The sequence below is a fragment of the Xyrauchen texanus genome, chromosome 39 (genome assembly GCF_025860055.1).
Source record: "Xyrauchen texanus isolate HMW12.3.18 chromosome 39, RBS_HiC_50CHRs, whole genome shotgun sequence".
NCBI classification, from domain to species: Eukaryota; Metazoa; Chordata; class Actinopteri; order Cypriniformes; family Catostomidae; genus Xyrauchen; species Xyrauchen texanus.
In genome coordinates, this window is record NC_068314.1 from 2,195,996 (window position 1) to 2,212,964 (window position 16,969).

At 43.2% G+C, this 16,969-nt stretch overlaps 1 protein-coding gene across 1 annotated transcript in view; it reads right to left on the reverse strand.

The window, feature by feature from the left end:
* The window catches only part of LOC127632538 (guanine nucleotide-binding protein G(I)/G(S)/G(T) subunit beta-1-like), a 285,363-nt gene that overhangs the window by 177,265 nt on the left and 91,129 nt on the right, over nt 1-16,969 (reverse strand). The window lies entirely within an intron of this gene.

Below are 16,969 nucleotides of genomic sequence, written 5' to 3' on the forward strand. Positions count from 1 at the left end.
GAGCAGCAGCAGACAAACACACCAGAGTTCACTCATCTGGCAGATTCTTCAACCGTGTTATCAAAGAAAGTGTTTTTATTTTGAAGAACGATAAAACATTCACGCCTTTCCAGCACAACATTTCACAAAAATAAGTGTGTGAGGTTTTAAATGAAACAAACCACAAAGTATTTTACACTTTCTGGTTGTCAGATGTTAGTGGAACATGCTGATAGCTAATGTGCTGAACTCTGGTTGCTCTGATAGGACACCTGTGTGAACTTGAGAGGAACTGACTTCATGTATCCAACAATCACCTTGGCACCAGTTGATTAAAAGTCATTGACCACAACTGTTTTGAGAATTGAGATTGATTAGATGACACTTGCTTTGATATCTCGATATTTTTTTTGTGATATGTTGTAATTAAAATATTTGTATTAATTCATATACTGTATACACAACAACAAAAAAACAACACATATACAATTAATCAACATTTCACATTCAATCCCCACTAATATCCCTCCTCATTCACTAACCCCCCTGACCCCCAATGAACACCCCTGTGGTCCCAAATAACACACACACACACACACACACACACACACACACACATGTTGTGTTTCCATGTTTTATGGGGACTTTCCATAGACATAATGGTTTTTATACTGTACAAACTTTATATTCTATCCCCTAAACCTAACCCTACCCCTAAACCTAACCCTCACAGAAAACTTTCTGCATTTTTACATTTTCAAAAAACATAATTTAGTATGATTTATAAGCTGTTTTCCTCATGGGGACCGACAAAATGTCCCCACAAGGTCAAAAATTTCGGGTTTTACTATCCTTATGGGGACATTTGGTCCCCACAAAGTGATAAATACACGCTCACACACACACACACACACACACACACACACACACACACACACACACACACACACACAACCAAAAAAAAACATTAACAAAAATTAAACTAAACTACACTCTCCACATCCCCTCTTTGAGAGTCCCCCAATAACACCAAATAATTGCCCCATTTCCTAACAAATGTGTTCCATAACTCCATAAACCCAAAAACTCCTACTTTGCCTCCTCCTCGAAAGCAGCCAACCTGCACATTTTCACACACCACTCCAAAAATGAGGGCGCTCCATCTGACTTATAATAAAAATAATTTGCCTGCCAATCGTGAGACTGGTCAGAACATAATTTCTTTGATATACATCCAGTAAAATGAAATTCATACATTTCAAGTGTGACTTCAAAGTGTCCATACTTTTTGGGTAGAGAATTAAATAGAAAAGGAGACATCTAAATGATTTTTAAATAGGCTCTTTAATTTTAAAATATTTACACTGAAAAATATTAATGATGCAAATCTGAATCTTTTTTGATGCAGTAATTTCTCATTTTGTGTGAACTTCATTCAATGCTTAAACTTGAATTTACAGATTTTCCTCGTTTTGTTCCTGCGTATCTGTTTGGATCAGTTGGTGTAATTTTACTAAATTCTGTTATTCTGATGACAGAACTGATACTGAAAACAAGTGAGTGAACACAATACTTCAACATTACTTAAACCGTGTTTATCTAATTACACTGAGACAAAATGTTCATAAAATTTAAAATTAAATATGTATCACTAAGACATCATTTTAATATTTGCTGAGTGACTGTGTATAGAAATTATCTATAAAGTTGTCTCACCTTGAGAGAAATCACCAGTATCATCATCTTATCATCATTAATCTAATCAAAGTATTGTAATCTGGGGACCTGGGTAGCTCAGCGAGTATTGACGCTGACTATCACACCTGGAGTTGTGAGTTTGAATCCAGGGTGTGCTGAGTGACTCCAGTCAGGTCTCCTAAGCAACCAAATTGGCCCGGTTGCTAGGGAGGGTATAGTCACATGGGGTAACCTCCTCGTGGTCTCTATAATGTGGTTCTCGCTCTCTGTGGGGTGCGTGGTGAGTTGTGTGTGGATACCGTGGAGAATAGCCTCCACATCCTTTTAGGATTAAATTAATATTAGGATTAGTATTCCTCAGTGATAATAATACTTTATTTTTTAAATGGTCTCCACTAATATTTTTTATTTTCATCCTCAGTTAATGGTGAGCGGGCAGTGGGTGATCTGAGATTTATTGTCTTTCCCTCTGAAAGCCTCTTTGCATTGTCTGTGCTGATTTTAGGACCATTTGCATCCAGTGAGTATAAACTGAACTTTTTTTAAAAACATCTGATATCCAGATGTTTTGTTGGCTCTCTGTTTGTATTAACAGCAATATTTGTTTGTATATATGGCTTTATCTGGAAATAGACTAATGAAACCAACCATTCGTCTTTTTATGATTCAATCCTTTTGGGAAATACTTGATCAAGCTGCTTGTCATCCTTCTGTAGCTTTACTTAAATTGTGGAATAATGACACAGTGGCACCAGTTATTTAAATAGGGCTTTAATTTACAGACAGGTGTAGGCAGTTTGCCATGGGTGGGTCTCCAAAAACTGACTTAAAGTTTTTAAAACATATGTTGTCAACGTCTGCCCTAAAATCTTAAGTTATGTCAACTTGAGATGGAAAATTGTGTAAACTGAGCATTGTTAAATTAACAATGTCTTTTTACATAAACTTGAATTTCGTAGTTTAATCAATTTAACCCAAATGAAGGTCACATTTAATTTTAATCTTAAAAAGATTTTGCTCTAATGGAAAGAAATTGGTACTTTTATTCACCAACGTGGTATTCAACTTATCACAATGTATAGTCAGGACATTAATAATGTGAAAAATTACTATTATAATTTGAAATAAATGTTCATAACTTCTTAAACTACTTCAACAAGTTCTCATCAAAAAATCATCCACATGCAGCAATGACAGCTTTACAGATACTTGCCATTCCAGCGGTCAGTTTGTCCAGATACTCAGGTGACCTTTCACCCCACACCTCCTGTAGCACTTGACCTTTCACCCCACACTTCCTGTAGCACTTTCCATAGATGTGACTGTCTTGTCGGGCTCTTCTCACGCATCTTACAGTCTAGCTGATCCCACAAAAGCTCAATGGGGTTAAGATCCATAACACTCTTTCCAATTATCTGTTGTCCAATGTCTGTGTTTCTTTGTCCACTCAAACCTTTTATTTTTATTTTTCTGTTTCAAAAGTGTCTTTTTCTTTGTGATTCTTCCCATAAGTCCTCCTGAGTCTTCTCTTTACTGTTGTACATGAAACTGGTGTTGAGCGGGTAGAATTCAATGAAGCTGTCAGCTGAGGACATGTGAGGCGTCTATTTCTCAAACTAGAGACTCTGATGTACTTATCCTCTTGTTTAGTTGTACATCTGGTCTTCCACATCTCTTTCTGTCCTTGTTAGAGCCAGTTGTGTCAGTAGAGCTGTGTTTGATATAATGGCAAGTTATTTTCTAGTAACAAATTATCAATTTATCATGATTACTCAATGATAAGGTGTTGGAGTGATGCTGCTGTCTAGATTTGATCAAAATTTACTTTTTTTCAAGTAGTGATGGTGTTGTTTTTTACATCAGTAATGTCCTGACTATACTCTGTGATCAGTTGAATGCCACTTTGGTGAATTAAAGTATAAATTTCCTTCCGAAACAGCTAAATCTGTCCATTGTTCCAAATGTTTGGCCACCAGTGTAAGTTCAACTCATTTTATCATTCATTCAATTAATCAATTACCATAACATTAGTTTGGGCTACCTTATTATCTGAGATGCCATAAACCGCTGTTTGAGGATAAAAGGCCAGTAACTAATACGAAACCTACATCTGTAGTTTTTATCATATCAATATACTCAACACTTTACACACAAATCACAATGATGGTGACCATTAACAAACACATACAGTAATCAAGTAAAAAGACAAGCTCTGAATTATTGCTACATGACAAATAACTGAAAGTGACAACAAACAAAACAACCAATGGCATAAATAAAAGCAGCAGACATTAAAACAATGAAAAATAAGACAGTAACACTGCAATTTGCTTAATGTATTCATGTTGCAGTGCTTGCTGGAAATCTGAATATGTGAACATTATGATGTAGTTATCTTGACCTATATTATTTAAGTTCTTAATAGTTTTTCTAATTTGATAAGATATCACAAGTTCAGCAAATAAAAACTTGGATAATTGAGTTATCTCTTTTTTTAATTAATGGGGAAAGGATAGTGGAGAAAAAACAGGAAATGATAGAGGAGAAGAGTGGGAATAGAATCAGGAAAGGACCTCTTGAGCCAGGATTGTTACTCAGGTCACCTGTGAAGCTTCTGCATCATATGTTGTGAGCATAATCTGCTAGGATATGGCTCAGACAGATAATTGCTATAATAACAAAAAGGCTAAACAATTTTTTACTGTGTCAATATTGTTTCTCCCTCTGTTCTGAACTCACAGGGATCACAAAGTGTCTACGGTGTTTTCAGGTTGGTGTTATTTGGTTGCATTGATCTCTTTTAAACTGACCTGCAACATTAGGAGACTTCTTATTTCAAATGAAATATTTCTGCTGTAAATATTGCTTAAAATACATGTCTTGCCCTAAACGCAGACTGAAACAAAGTCAAATCCAACTCCAACGACAAGGTCAAACCAGGGCCAGAGTCCTCAGGTGAATATCTACAATGTTTTATTGATCTGAGACTTACAATTAACCTGCTTCATATAATCACTGTTCTCTGGTTTAAAAAATGTCTCCTGAACACAGAATCCAACCAGATTTGATGAATCTCTAGCCACCCGATCTCATCAAAACCAGAGCACAGCTGAATCTCTTGAAATAAATCCTCTACTAAAAACTGAAGGTGGCAGGAGTGAAGATACAGAGGAAACTCAACCTGATTCAGTGGCCACACAAACATAATCAACAATGAAGAAAAAAACAATAACAAAAAAACATTCCACAATCTGGTGGTTTGCTCCAAAAACTCTAAAAAAAAACACTGACAGTGAACAGGTTCAGAGTTGTTATTTGGACACAGTTCTGGTGTGAAATCTGGTGTGATTTTGCTTTATTTTGCTTATAGCTTTAGTGATTGTTTAAAAAATGCACCTAAAATGTTTCTTATCACCAATAAAATGGATGAGGTCCATGTCATGTAAAGCTGAAAACCAAAATATAGAATTGTTAACATCTGCTGGAATATGCCTCTGATGCATAAAAAAGCCAAAGAGAAGTTGGCAGACAGTATTTGCCAGCAGTCAGCTGCGAGTTGCACACCTGTTCCTGTTCCTCTGACGCTTTGCTTGCTGTTGGATCTACAGCGTACATCAGCTTCTTTTCTCCTTCTCTGCACGATTTTTCCATCGTGGCTGGATGATTGGTTCCTGGGAACACCGTGCCGCGAACACCCCCGGTCCCATTTTTCCCGGAAGTGCATGATGAGCTGACGTCTACGTGGAGGGTGCCGCTCTCCACTAGTCATGCCACCGGCTCATCCGCTCTCGCTACCCTTGACGGTGGAGCGGCCCATTCCCCAGGTGGATAGGGCGGTTGCGCTCCACCTGTGCCACGGAAACCTGACCACCTGGTGCGGTCGCCCTATGCTCCCCTCCAAGGCCTGTAGGACGACATCTCTACACTGACTGCTAAAGCCTACAGCACCGCCGGACACGCCACTTCCACCCTGCATGCCATGGACCTCCAGCATTTCCACCAGGCCAAGGCGCTTAAAGATCTGCACGTGGGTAGCGCTGATCCAGATGTGCTGCAGGAAATGTGCTCAGCGACTGACCTAGCCCTCAGAGCCATGAAGGTCACAGCGCTGTCACTAGGGCAGTGCTCGTGGTCCAGGAACGTCATCAATGGCTGAACTTGGTCGAGATGCGTGAAACCAGCAAGACTCGCTTTCTCAATGACCCTGTCTCCCAGTTCGGCCTTTTCGGCAACATTGTCGAGGACTTTACCCAGCAGTTCTCCGCGGTGAAGAATCAGACGGAGGCGATATCTCACATCCTGCCCCGCCGCAAGCCTGCCGCCATGGGCCATGCCCCGTCTGCTCGCCGAGGGCGTCCCCCTGCGAAGAAACACCAGGCTGCTCCGCCTCAACCTGGGCCCAGCTCTGAAGAACCTTCTTTCTCAGGGACGGGGCACGCTCTGGCATCCGCACCCAGACCTCTGGAACCTCCACGTCTGGCCCCTGGATGGGTCGCGGAAGATCTAGCTGGTCTACCACCTACCATCATAGACACGATCAACCAAGCCAGGCCCCCTTCTACCAGGCAACTTTACGCCCTAAAGTGGCACCTGTTCGCAAATTGGTGTTCTTACCGGTCTGAAGACCAACAGAGGTGCGCAGTTAGGTCAGTGCTCTTATTCCTACAGGAGAAGTTGGAAGTGAGGCTGTCCCCTTCCACCTTGAAGGTGCATGTTGCCGCTATCGCAGCTCACCACGACACAGTAGACGGCAAATCTCTGGGTAAGCACGACTTAGTCATCAGGTTCCTAAGACGTGCCCGGAGGATAAATCCCTCCCGGCCAAGCCTGTTCCCCTCCTTGGATCTCTCGGTGGTCCTTGCTGGTCTTCAGAGATCCCCCTTCGAGCCACTAGAATAAGCCGGACTCAGATTCCTCTCCCTAAAGACGGCCCTGCTGATCACGCTCGCCTCCATCAAGAGGGTCGGGGACCTGCAAGTGTTCTTTGTCAGCAACACTTACCTGGAGTTCGGTCCGGCAGACACACATGTGATCCTAAGACTGCGTCCGGGCTATGTGCCCAAAGTTCCTACCACACCCTTTGGAGACCAGGTAGTGAACCTGCAAGCGCTGCCCCGGGAGGAGGCAGGCCCAGCCCCTTCATTGCTGTGCCCGGTACGTGCCTTACGCACCTACGTGGACTGCACGCACAACTTCAGGCGTTCTGAGCAGCTCTTTGTCTGCTTTGGCAGACAGCGGAAAGGGAATGCTGTCTCCAAACAGAGGCTCTCCCACTGGCTGGTGGACGCCATCCTGTTGGCCAATCACACCCAGGTCGTGCCCTCCCTTGAGGGTCTGAGCACACTCAACAAGGAGTGTTGCGACCTCGTGAGCACTGGCTAGGGGTGCCTCTCTGGCAGACATATGCAGAGCTGGGGGTTGGGCAACACCCAATAACTTTGCGAGGTTTTACAACATCAGGGTTGAGTCAGTCTTGTCCCGTGTTTTCTCAGGTCTGAGCCGGTAGAACTCGATACACGCTGACGGTCTGGCCAGGTGAATCACTTGCGTCCAGCGCCCTTTCCCTCGGCCGAGGTTAAACAGTGCGCTTTTCCCTCCTAGGAGATCCCACTCACTCGGCTCCCTGGATGACTCCTCCCTAGCCCTGTGGGTCCGCAATTCAGCGGAGGAATTCGCCGACCCAATCCACTGCGGGTATCTCAAATCTACCCTGCACTGGGAAAGGTGCTCCACAGATCAGGCCTCCTCCGCGGTATGGTCCCCTTACGAGCGGACCCGTGTCTCTGCTGCCCTCCAGTCACCATATTGTAGCAACTCCCCCCTCCTCGAGGCTGGATCTACCACCACACCATTCTTTCCCACATGTGACCAAAGAGGCCCATATGATGTATTTTGCCACGTTACCTCCCCCTTCCTGGGCAAGTGTGGTCTCCGCAGGGTCTTTTCCCCCTGAAAGAATAGGAAAATGGGTAAGACACCCTTCCCACAATGCGGTAAGGGCCCCATAGAGAAACATAGAGAAAAAAGAGGCCCGGCTAGGCTCGGCCCGTCCCAGGTTGGCAAGCGTCGCCTTGTTCCCCTGCTTGGGTAATTAGAAGGATTCCGACGTCTTTTATGGGGCATTGGGGATGGGTACGTGCAGTCTGACACAGCTGGTCGTCCTAGCATGTGAAATATCTGCCCGCTCCTGTGTCAGCAGTACACGTAAACGGCTCAGTGCATGGCGTGATTTGAAGTGGACCCCTAGTGTCACACAACGTCATAGTGAGCGACAAACGGGGAACGTCTAGGTTACATATGTAACCTCCATTCCCTGATGGAGGGAACGAGACGTTGTGTCCTCCCAGCCACATCGCTGAGCTGAGCCACTGATGTGGCCGGACACTCCCGGCTCCTCAGAAAAATCCTGAATGAGCTCATAGTATTTCCTCGCCTTTATACCCGTATGTCTGGGGGCGGGGTATGCAAATACTGTCTGCCAACTTCTCATTGGCCTTTTTTCATGCATCAGAGGCATATTCAGCGCTCAAGAGAGACCCCTAGTGTCGCTTCTTCGACACAACGTCTCATTCCCTCCATCAGGGAATGGAGGTTACATACGTATCTTAGACGTTTTTTTTTCTTATTTCTTATAAAAAATGTATCAACATTATGCCACAAAGGCTGTTAAGTGAGCTTAACCTTTATTGAACCCAGAATATTCCTGTAACTTAAATGGCATGACTATGTGAAGAATGGTTTATATTAGTTATATAGAGTGTCTATATTAGTTATAGTACTATTACATTTTATGATTTGTTTAACGTTGGCATCTATTAATGATGTTTTCTAAAGCTGTGTGCATTTTCAAAAAATTGTGATTAAAACACAAAGTAACTCAAAACCCAAGTGTAGCATGTCTAAAAACACCCTTTGATTTCAAACATCATGATTCATAAAATGAACTTTACTTCACTGTGTGTCCTAGATGTGAAGATAATACTTGATGACTCTGGTAATGTTTAACCTGATTATATTACCTGACTCGCCCCAGTGTTTTCTTCATGAATAGGAAAGTGAATCTCTGTATAGACACCTCATGATTATTTGTACGATTTACAGTAGAGATGACAATTGTTTCATCTGAATTTTTATATTAAGATGTACCAACATAAATGGATTATTATCTCACTTCTGCTGGTGAACTCTGATGGTATGTATGATCCATATACACTTTGAGCAGTGGTGGCTGGTGATAATTAATTGGGGGGGGTGCTTTTTTTGTGGGCGAAAATAAATACAAAGCAGTACCAAAAAGCATGTTGACTACTTGAACATAAATTTTGCTCTCCTTTCTTTCTGGCCAGCAAATTTCTCAATGACTCTCTGATTAAAGTCAGTCATCTCAGTAACAAGTCTCTTTTCCATGGAGAGCAATGCCAGTGCATTCAGCCTCTCCTGGGTCATGGTGTTTCTGAGAAAAGTTTTTATTCTTTTCAAGGTTGAGAAGCACCTCTCAGCTTCAGCCGTGGTCATGGTGGCACAGACAAGGTGGTCTGTGAAGGAGAAACGCTCCCTAGTGTGCCCCAAGATCACAGACCTATAGAGATAATTAAATATATATATATATATATATACACTCACCTAAAGGATTATTAGGAACACAATACTAATACTGTGTTTGACCCCCTTTCGCCTTCAGAACTGCCTTAATTCTACATGGCATTGATTCAACAAGGTGCTGAAAGCATTCTTTAGAAATGTTGGCCCATATTGATAGGATAGCATCTTGCAGTTGATGGAGATTTGTGGGATGCACATCCAGGGCACGAAGCTCCCGTTCCACCACATCCCAAAGATGCTCTATTGGGTTGAGATCTGGTGACTGTGGGGGCCATTTTAGTACAGTGAACTCATTGTCATGTTCAAGAAACCAATTTGAAATGATTCGAGCTTTGTGACATGGTGCATTATCCTGCTGGAAGTAGCCATCAGAGGATGGGTACATGGTGGCCATAAAGGGATGGACATGGTCAGAAACAATGCTCAGGTAGGCCGTGGCATTTAAATGATGCCCAATTGGCACTAAGGGGCCTAAAGTGTGCCAAGAAAACATCCCCCACACCATTACACCACCACCACCAGCCTGCACAGTGGTAACAAGGCATGATGGATCCATGTTCTCATTCTGTTTACGCCAAATTCTGACTCTACCATCTGAATGTCTCAACAGAAATCGAGACTCATCAGACCAGGCAACATTTTTCCAGTCTTCAACTGTCCAATTTTGGTGAGCTCTTGCAAATTGTAGCCTCTTTTTCCTATTTGTAGTGGAGATGAGTGGTACCGGTGGGGTCTTCTGCTGTTGTAGCCCATCCGCCTCAAGGTTGTGCGTGTTGTGGCTTCACAAATGCTTTGCTGCATACCTCGGTTGTAACGAGTGGTTATTTCAAGCAAAGTTGCTCTTCTATCAGCTTGAATCAGTCGGCCCATTCTCCTCTGACCTCTAGCATCAACAAGGCATTTTCAGCCCACAGGACTGCCGCATACTGGATGTTTTTCCCTTTTCACACCATTCTTTGTAAACCCTAGAAATGGTTGTGCGTGAAAATCCCAGTAACTGAGCAGATTGTGAAATACTCAGACCGGCCCGTCTGGCACCAACAACCATGCCACGCTCAAAATTGCTTAAATCACCTTTCTTTCCCATTCTGACATTCAGTTTGGAGTTCAGGAGATTGTCTTGACCAGGACCACACCCCTAAATGCATTGAAGCAACTGCCATGTGATTGGTTGATTAGATAATTGCATTAATGAGAAATTGAACAGGTGTTCCTAATAATCCTTTAGGTGAGTGTATATATATATATATATATTTGACTTTCAAAATAAAAATAGAGCCATTTGAGTTTTTGTCCCACACAAGACACTAAATTTTGGTGGCTTCATATTTCATATGATCATTTATTTTTATGTTGCCAATTTATTATTTTTGGGATGCTGTTGTATAATATTAAAATTGTGATTTTTGTAAGGATTTATACCAAACAAAAAATGTTTTCTTGAGTCTGTAGAATATGATATTTGGGCAGGACATCTCTGCAGCACAACAATAATGTAAAATGGTATTTTGACTCATTTCTATAACAAACTCACCTCTGCTGCAATCCTTTCACGCTCTTCTAGTCTGAGCGCCTGGCGCCTCTTTATTGGGCGAGAACCACTGCTTTACTCACCAATGGTATTGGAGAGAGTTTCCTTTTTTTTCTTCCAGCGAACGCCTTGTGAAAGGTTTTTTTTGTAAATCAATGACAGAGTTTGGTTTAACTGCTGCCATTATCTCTGCGAAAGTGATCAGCCTAGCAAGGTTTTGGCGGAGTCGCATGCGCACTCGCAGTAGTGGCCAAGAGCGTAAAGTTGAATGACAGGTGATGAGAACCAATCAGATTGGATAAAATAACATGTATCCAATTCTGATTCGACAGGGATGCAGCGACCTGCGCCCGGAGGAGAATCTTTAAGAAACCAATTAAGGACTCAGATAGACATCCATTTGTCTGGCGTCCCTCGCCCAAAAATTTTTATTTCATTTTTATATCATTTTTGTATTCATGTATATTTCTGGAATTTTTATGGGGCCCTCTATTGACAAGCCGCCACTGACTTTGAGTTACAATGTTTTCTTTTTGTAGGTATAGTTTCTTCTTCATAGATTGTAGATTGTTTCAGAATTTCAGACAACTCGCTTACATTTTCTGTCTTTCAGGCTTTCAGGTGCGAGGTCCTTCTGGTCCTCTGGTTGTTCCTCTGGGAGGTTCCGTGGTCTTGCCTTGTTTTATTGACAAAGCCTTACTATCTGAAGGACTGGAGGTGGAATGGAGAAGATCAGACTCAGAGACTCTGGTTCATCTGTATCAAGATGGTGAGAGTCGACCAGAGGTCCAGCAGCAGGATTATCATGATAGAGCTCATTTCTTTACTGACCAGATTCAACATGGAAACTTCTCCCTCCTGTTGAACAATGTGACAGCTGAAGATGAGGGACAATACACATGTAAAGTTTTTCAGGAATGGAGGTTACAAAAGTAACCCCGACGTTCCCCTTCTGTCACTCAATCAACGTTGTGTCGATGTAGTGACACTTGGGGTCCCTATAGAAAAACACCACAACAGCTGAACCGTGTTACGTGAACTGCAGATGCAGTTGCAAGCAAGCTGCTGCGTGGGTAATAGCAGGTGCATAAGACTTCAAGTAACCTCCCCCAATGCCCTAAAATATGTCATGTAGTTCCCCAAATCCCTGAGGGGGGATGGCGATGTAACTGACATGGGAGAAGGCTGCGCCAGAAGCTGCCTTTTCTCTCCTTGTTTTCTCTCCACAGAGTATTAGATTCAACAGGGGCCATTTAATGCTATTATACGCATCGAGGAGTGTTATTTTCCTTTCCTATTTTTTTCAGGGGGAAAAGACCCCACGGAGACCACATTCTGCCCAAAAGGGGAGGTCAACATGTGGTAATATGCACATGGCCTCACCAGCCGCTAGTGATGCACCGATCCGATACCTGGATCGGTATCGCTCTGATACTGACGTTTTTAAACGGAACGGGTATCGGTCCGATGAACCCATTTCAAATCCGATACTCTGTTAGTCATGTTCGTTACTGTCAAAAAAACGACATAAACGAACCATTAAAACGTAATTAAAGTAGTTCATATGACTCATACATTTTATACAAAACCACTTGAAGACGTGCAATAGCTGTGTGAATCACAAAAGTCTGTGTTTAATAAGTAAATATATAAAATGCACAAGCAGCTCCAGCACGTTAGTGAATGGCGCTGCTCTATTTACACACACCCACGGCTATTTTTAGCCTTCAGGCGGTGCAGAATATTTGTGAGTAAATCCAGTTGAGCAGAATAGCAAAAAGCAGGTTAGTAATATCCAGACATGGTACAGACATGATGAACAGATAACTCACAACAGTCTTAAGATACTTGCAGGCAATAATGAAGACTCAGGTACAGTATGTTTGACATAGTAGAAAGGTCTGGAGTCTCAGAGATACTGTCAATGAGAACAGACAACTAGTGTGTGTGAAAGTGGAGTATATATTATTAATATATAAATATATTATTATTATTAGCATTTGTTTACAAATTATTGTAATATCTAAGTTGAATGGGTTTCAAAAAATAACTGTGTGAATGAAAAGTGAGCTGATATCTTTCAAATAAATTGAACAAAAAGGGATGTTAAGTCCAGATACAAGTTTAAATTTTGTCTGAAACAGCTTCTTTTCTACTGGAATTACTGTTACTTTTGCTGCTACATTATCCAATAAACTAGTAAATAATAAAGTGTTTCTTATAAGCTATATATTTGGCTGACGTCACTGGACTTCCTATTGCTGACGGCAGGCTGCACGAGTGTTTGTGTTTGTAGCCTGCTTAGCATATGCTTATTCTTACTCTCATACATTCATCGTTTTATCCTCTGTCACTTTACCTCATGTTTCAGGTTTTTCCGATTTTCTACTTTTTAATCTGCGTGTATTTTACCTGTTGCTGCTGGTGCCTAGCTTGAGTCTGTGCTTATAGCCTGCTAGTTTTTTTGCATTGCTTATACATCTGTTTTCAGCCTTTAATCATTAATATCTGCCATTTTTCAGCACGCGTCAGGTTTCCCCCTGCATTATTCACTTATTGCGATTCAACTGTGTGCATATTCCATCAGCATCCGCTTTCTATTTTTATCGCGATTAAACTGTGTGCAGTTTTCAGCGTGCACCCATCACTCTCGTCTGTGCTACATGGATTGCATCAATCTCAAAGCACCGCTTATCAAGAACAACCAACAACAAACAACTGTGTGAGGGATTCACATCAACTCAAACCCTTACCACTCAGGAACAACCAACAACAACAAACAAACAATTTGTGGGAAGTCATGGCATCCGCTCATGTTATTTCTTCCTACATTGCATGTCACATGTTTACAATAGCCTCTTCTGTCAGCAGTGAGGGATTCACATGTGATAAATGTAAGGAATTAGTCAGGCTGACGGAAAGATTGATGAGTTAGAGACATGCATCCGAACGCTAGTGGAGGTCAGTGAGAAAGAGAAGCCGGTAGATACTGTTTCAGATATGAGTAGTACTGAGAGCAGCATACACACTTTGGTTCCGGCTGTAGAGCCCCCGCAGCAGGGCGTTTGGTTGACGTCTCAGCGGCATACTCACTCAGCAAAGGGACACCACTCTCCTGTTCCTGTTAGGGTTTCCAATTGATTCTCCCCACTCAGTGATGCACCCACTGAGAAACATGTTGAAAGAGCCCTTGTTATTGGCTATTCTATTGTAAGGAACGTGGAAATAAAGACTCCAGCCATTATTGTTAATTGCATTTCGGGTGCCAGAGCGTCTGACATCAAATCAAATTTACAAGTGCTGGCTAATGCTAAACATAGATTTTCTGAAATTGTTATTCATGTCGGCACTAACGATGTCTGGCTTCGCCAGTCGGAGATCACTAAAGATACTGTTAAAGAGGTGTGGGAATTTGCAAAAACTATGTCAGATACTGTAATATGATCTGGTCCCCTCCCTGTTCGTCGTGTGACGAGGTTTATAGTAGATTAGTGTCACTGAATGGCTGGTTGTCTGAGTGGTATCTGAAGAATAGAATAGGATTTATAGACGATTGGAAGAGTTAGTAGACCTGACCTGCTAAAGAGAGACAGACTCCATCCCTCCAGGGAAGGTGCCGCTCTCCTCTCTAGTAATTTGGCTCATAGTCTTAATAATGATAGCCATTCTCACGGCACTCTGCTGCCAGGTCTTAACAGTCCCAGCACACTGGATGTGGACCCCCCGCCTTCAGCCCCATGACTGTTCCCCGGCCGGCCGGTTCTGACGAGCCTAGAGGACACCTCTTCCTCAGTCACTAATCAGCCACCTGCCGGGTGTGCGGAGCAAGGTAAGTGCTTCGAGTCTTTTCTCAGCACCAGAGCCTCGGGACGCGTCCTCGCCTCCCGACGCCATATTACCTGCTCCGCCCCTTTGCGAACCCCGCCGGGTATGTCATAAATAATCATCCCCTTGGTGCCCCTAGGACGGAGCTTGGATGCGTGGCTTTCACTTCCCAACCCGTCACACTGGCTGGCCCAGACCATCTGACTCGGTTATGCAATTCAGTTTGACAGGCCCTCGCCCCCCTTCGTGGGCATCTGCTTAATAATGCAGACGCCCATTTGGCATGCTCGCTGTGTTGTAGCGAGCATGCCAAATCCCTGCATGCGGAAATCGCTACTCTTTTAGTCAAAGATGTGATAGAGCCTGTCCCTCCAACCGAGATGAAGAAGGGTTTCTACACCCCTTACTTCATTGTTCCCAAGAAAGGCGGCGGCTTACGACCGATCTTGGACTTGCAAGTTTTCAACTGGGCTTTGCTCAAACTCCCGTTCAAAATGCTCACACAAAAACACATCTTACCTTGCGTCTGGCATCTAGATTGATTCGAAGCGGTAGACCTAAAGGACGCATACTTCCACGTCTCAATTCTGCCTCGACACTGACCCTTTCTACGGTTCGCGTTTGACGGCCAGGTATATCAGTACAATGTCCTCCCCTTCGGCATGTCTCTGTCCCCTCGCAGCATCACGAAAGTTGCAGAGGCAGCCCTTGCCCCGCTCCGAGAAGCCGGCATTCGCATACTCAATTACCTCGACGACTGGCTCATTCTGGCCCACTCCAGAGAGTTGGCCCACTCCCCTGGATGATTCCTCCCTAGTCCTTTGGGTGCGCAGTTCAGCGGAGGAACTGGCCGACCCAATCCACTATGGGTACTTAGTCTACCCTGTACTGGAATAGATGCTCCACAGGTCAGGACTCCTACGTGGACTCCCCCTGTGTGTATTGTCCGCGGTACGGTCCCCTTACGAGTGGACCCGCATCTCCCTTAGGCAGTCCATAGGCAGTCCCAGCTGCCCTCTGGTCGCTGTGTTGTAGCAACTCCCCCCTCCTAGCGAGGCTGGATCTACCACTGTGCCACTTCCACATGCCACCTAAAAACCCATGTGATGTATTCGCCACTCTTACCTCCCCTTCTGGGCAGGTGTGGACTCTGCAGGGTCTTCTCCCCCTGAAAGAATAGTAAACTGGGTAAGACCCCCTTCCCTCAATGTGTGTAAGGGCCCCAGCCATTCTTGCTCTATGTGGAGAAACATAGAAAAGAGGAAAAGAGGCCCACCCAGGCTCGGCCCGTTCCCAGGTTGGCAAGCGTTGCCTTGTTCCCCTGTCTAGGATAACCAGAAGGATTCTGCCGACTCTTTTGGGGCATTGAGGAAGGGTATGTGCAGTCTGACACAGCTGGTCGCCTTTGCACATAAAATACCTGCCCGCTCCTGTGTCAGCAGAACAGGTACACGGCTCAGTGCATGGCGTGATTTAAATTGGACCCCTAGTGTTGCTTCTTCGACACAATGTCGAAGTGAGCGACAGACGGGGAAAGTCTAGGTTAAGTATGTAACCTCCATTCCCTGATGGAGGAAACGAGACGTTGTGTCCTCCCGGCCATGTCGCCTTTCTTTCTTTCGTGTGTGTTTTTTTTCATGGAAGAAATAAAGTCACACTGATTTGGAACAACATGAGAGCGAGTAAATGATATTGAACATTTTATTTTTGGCTGAATATACTGTAAGTGCAAATATGTTTAGCACTTATTTCCCAAATGCATCACTTTGTGACAGCATTGCAACACAACTAAATCTAAAGGCACCACAGATCAGATTACCTGTTTCACAAACATGTGCTCACTGTGTGAATACTGAAGAATTAACATCATTAAATGATCTGTGTGTAATACTCATGAGTCATGAATCTCTACACTTATAAAGAAATTACATTTGTAGATGATTTTGCACAATGACACTCTGTACAGTAATGGTAGTTTATGTCTCACAGGTTTATCTGCTTTACACAAAATTTTGTTGATTCTCATTTTTACTGCATCTGGATCTGCACTTCTGCTCTGCTGTCTGATCTACTGCACAACTCAAAGTAAAGGTATGCTATAAAAAAGAAGAAAAAAAAGAAGAAGAATTGCAGCATAATACTACTGTCATCTGCATAAATTGTAGTGGGTGTGCAACAGAGGCAACTGTAGGATTTGAATCTTAGGTGGACTCAGCTCCCAGTGACTCTAAGATGTGCATATTTAATATATTCCACTCTTTCATAGAATGTGTTTTGTTTTATTGTTTTTAAAACAGTGTTTTCATTCACAGTTAGAATACTGTTGTTTGCCTA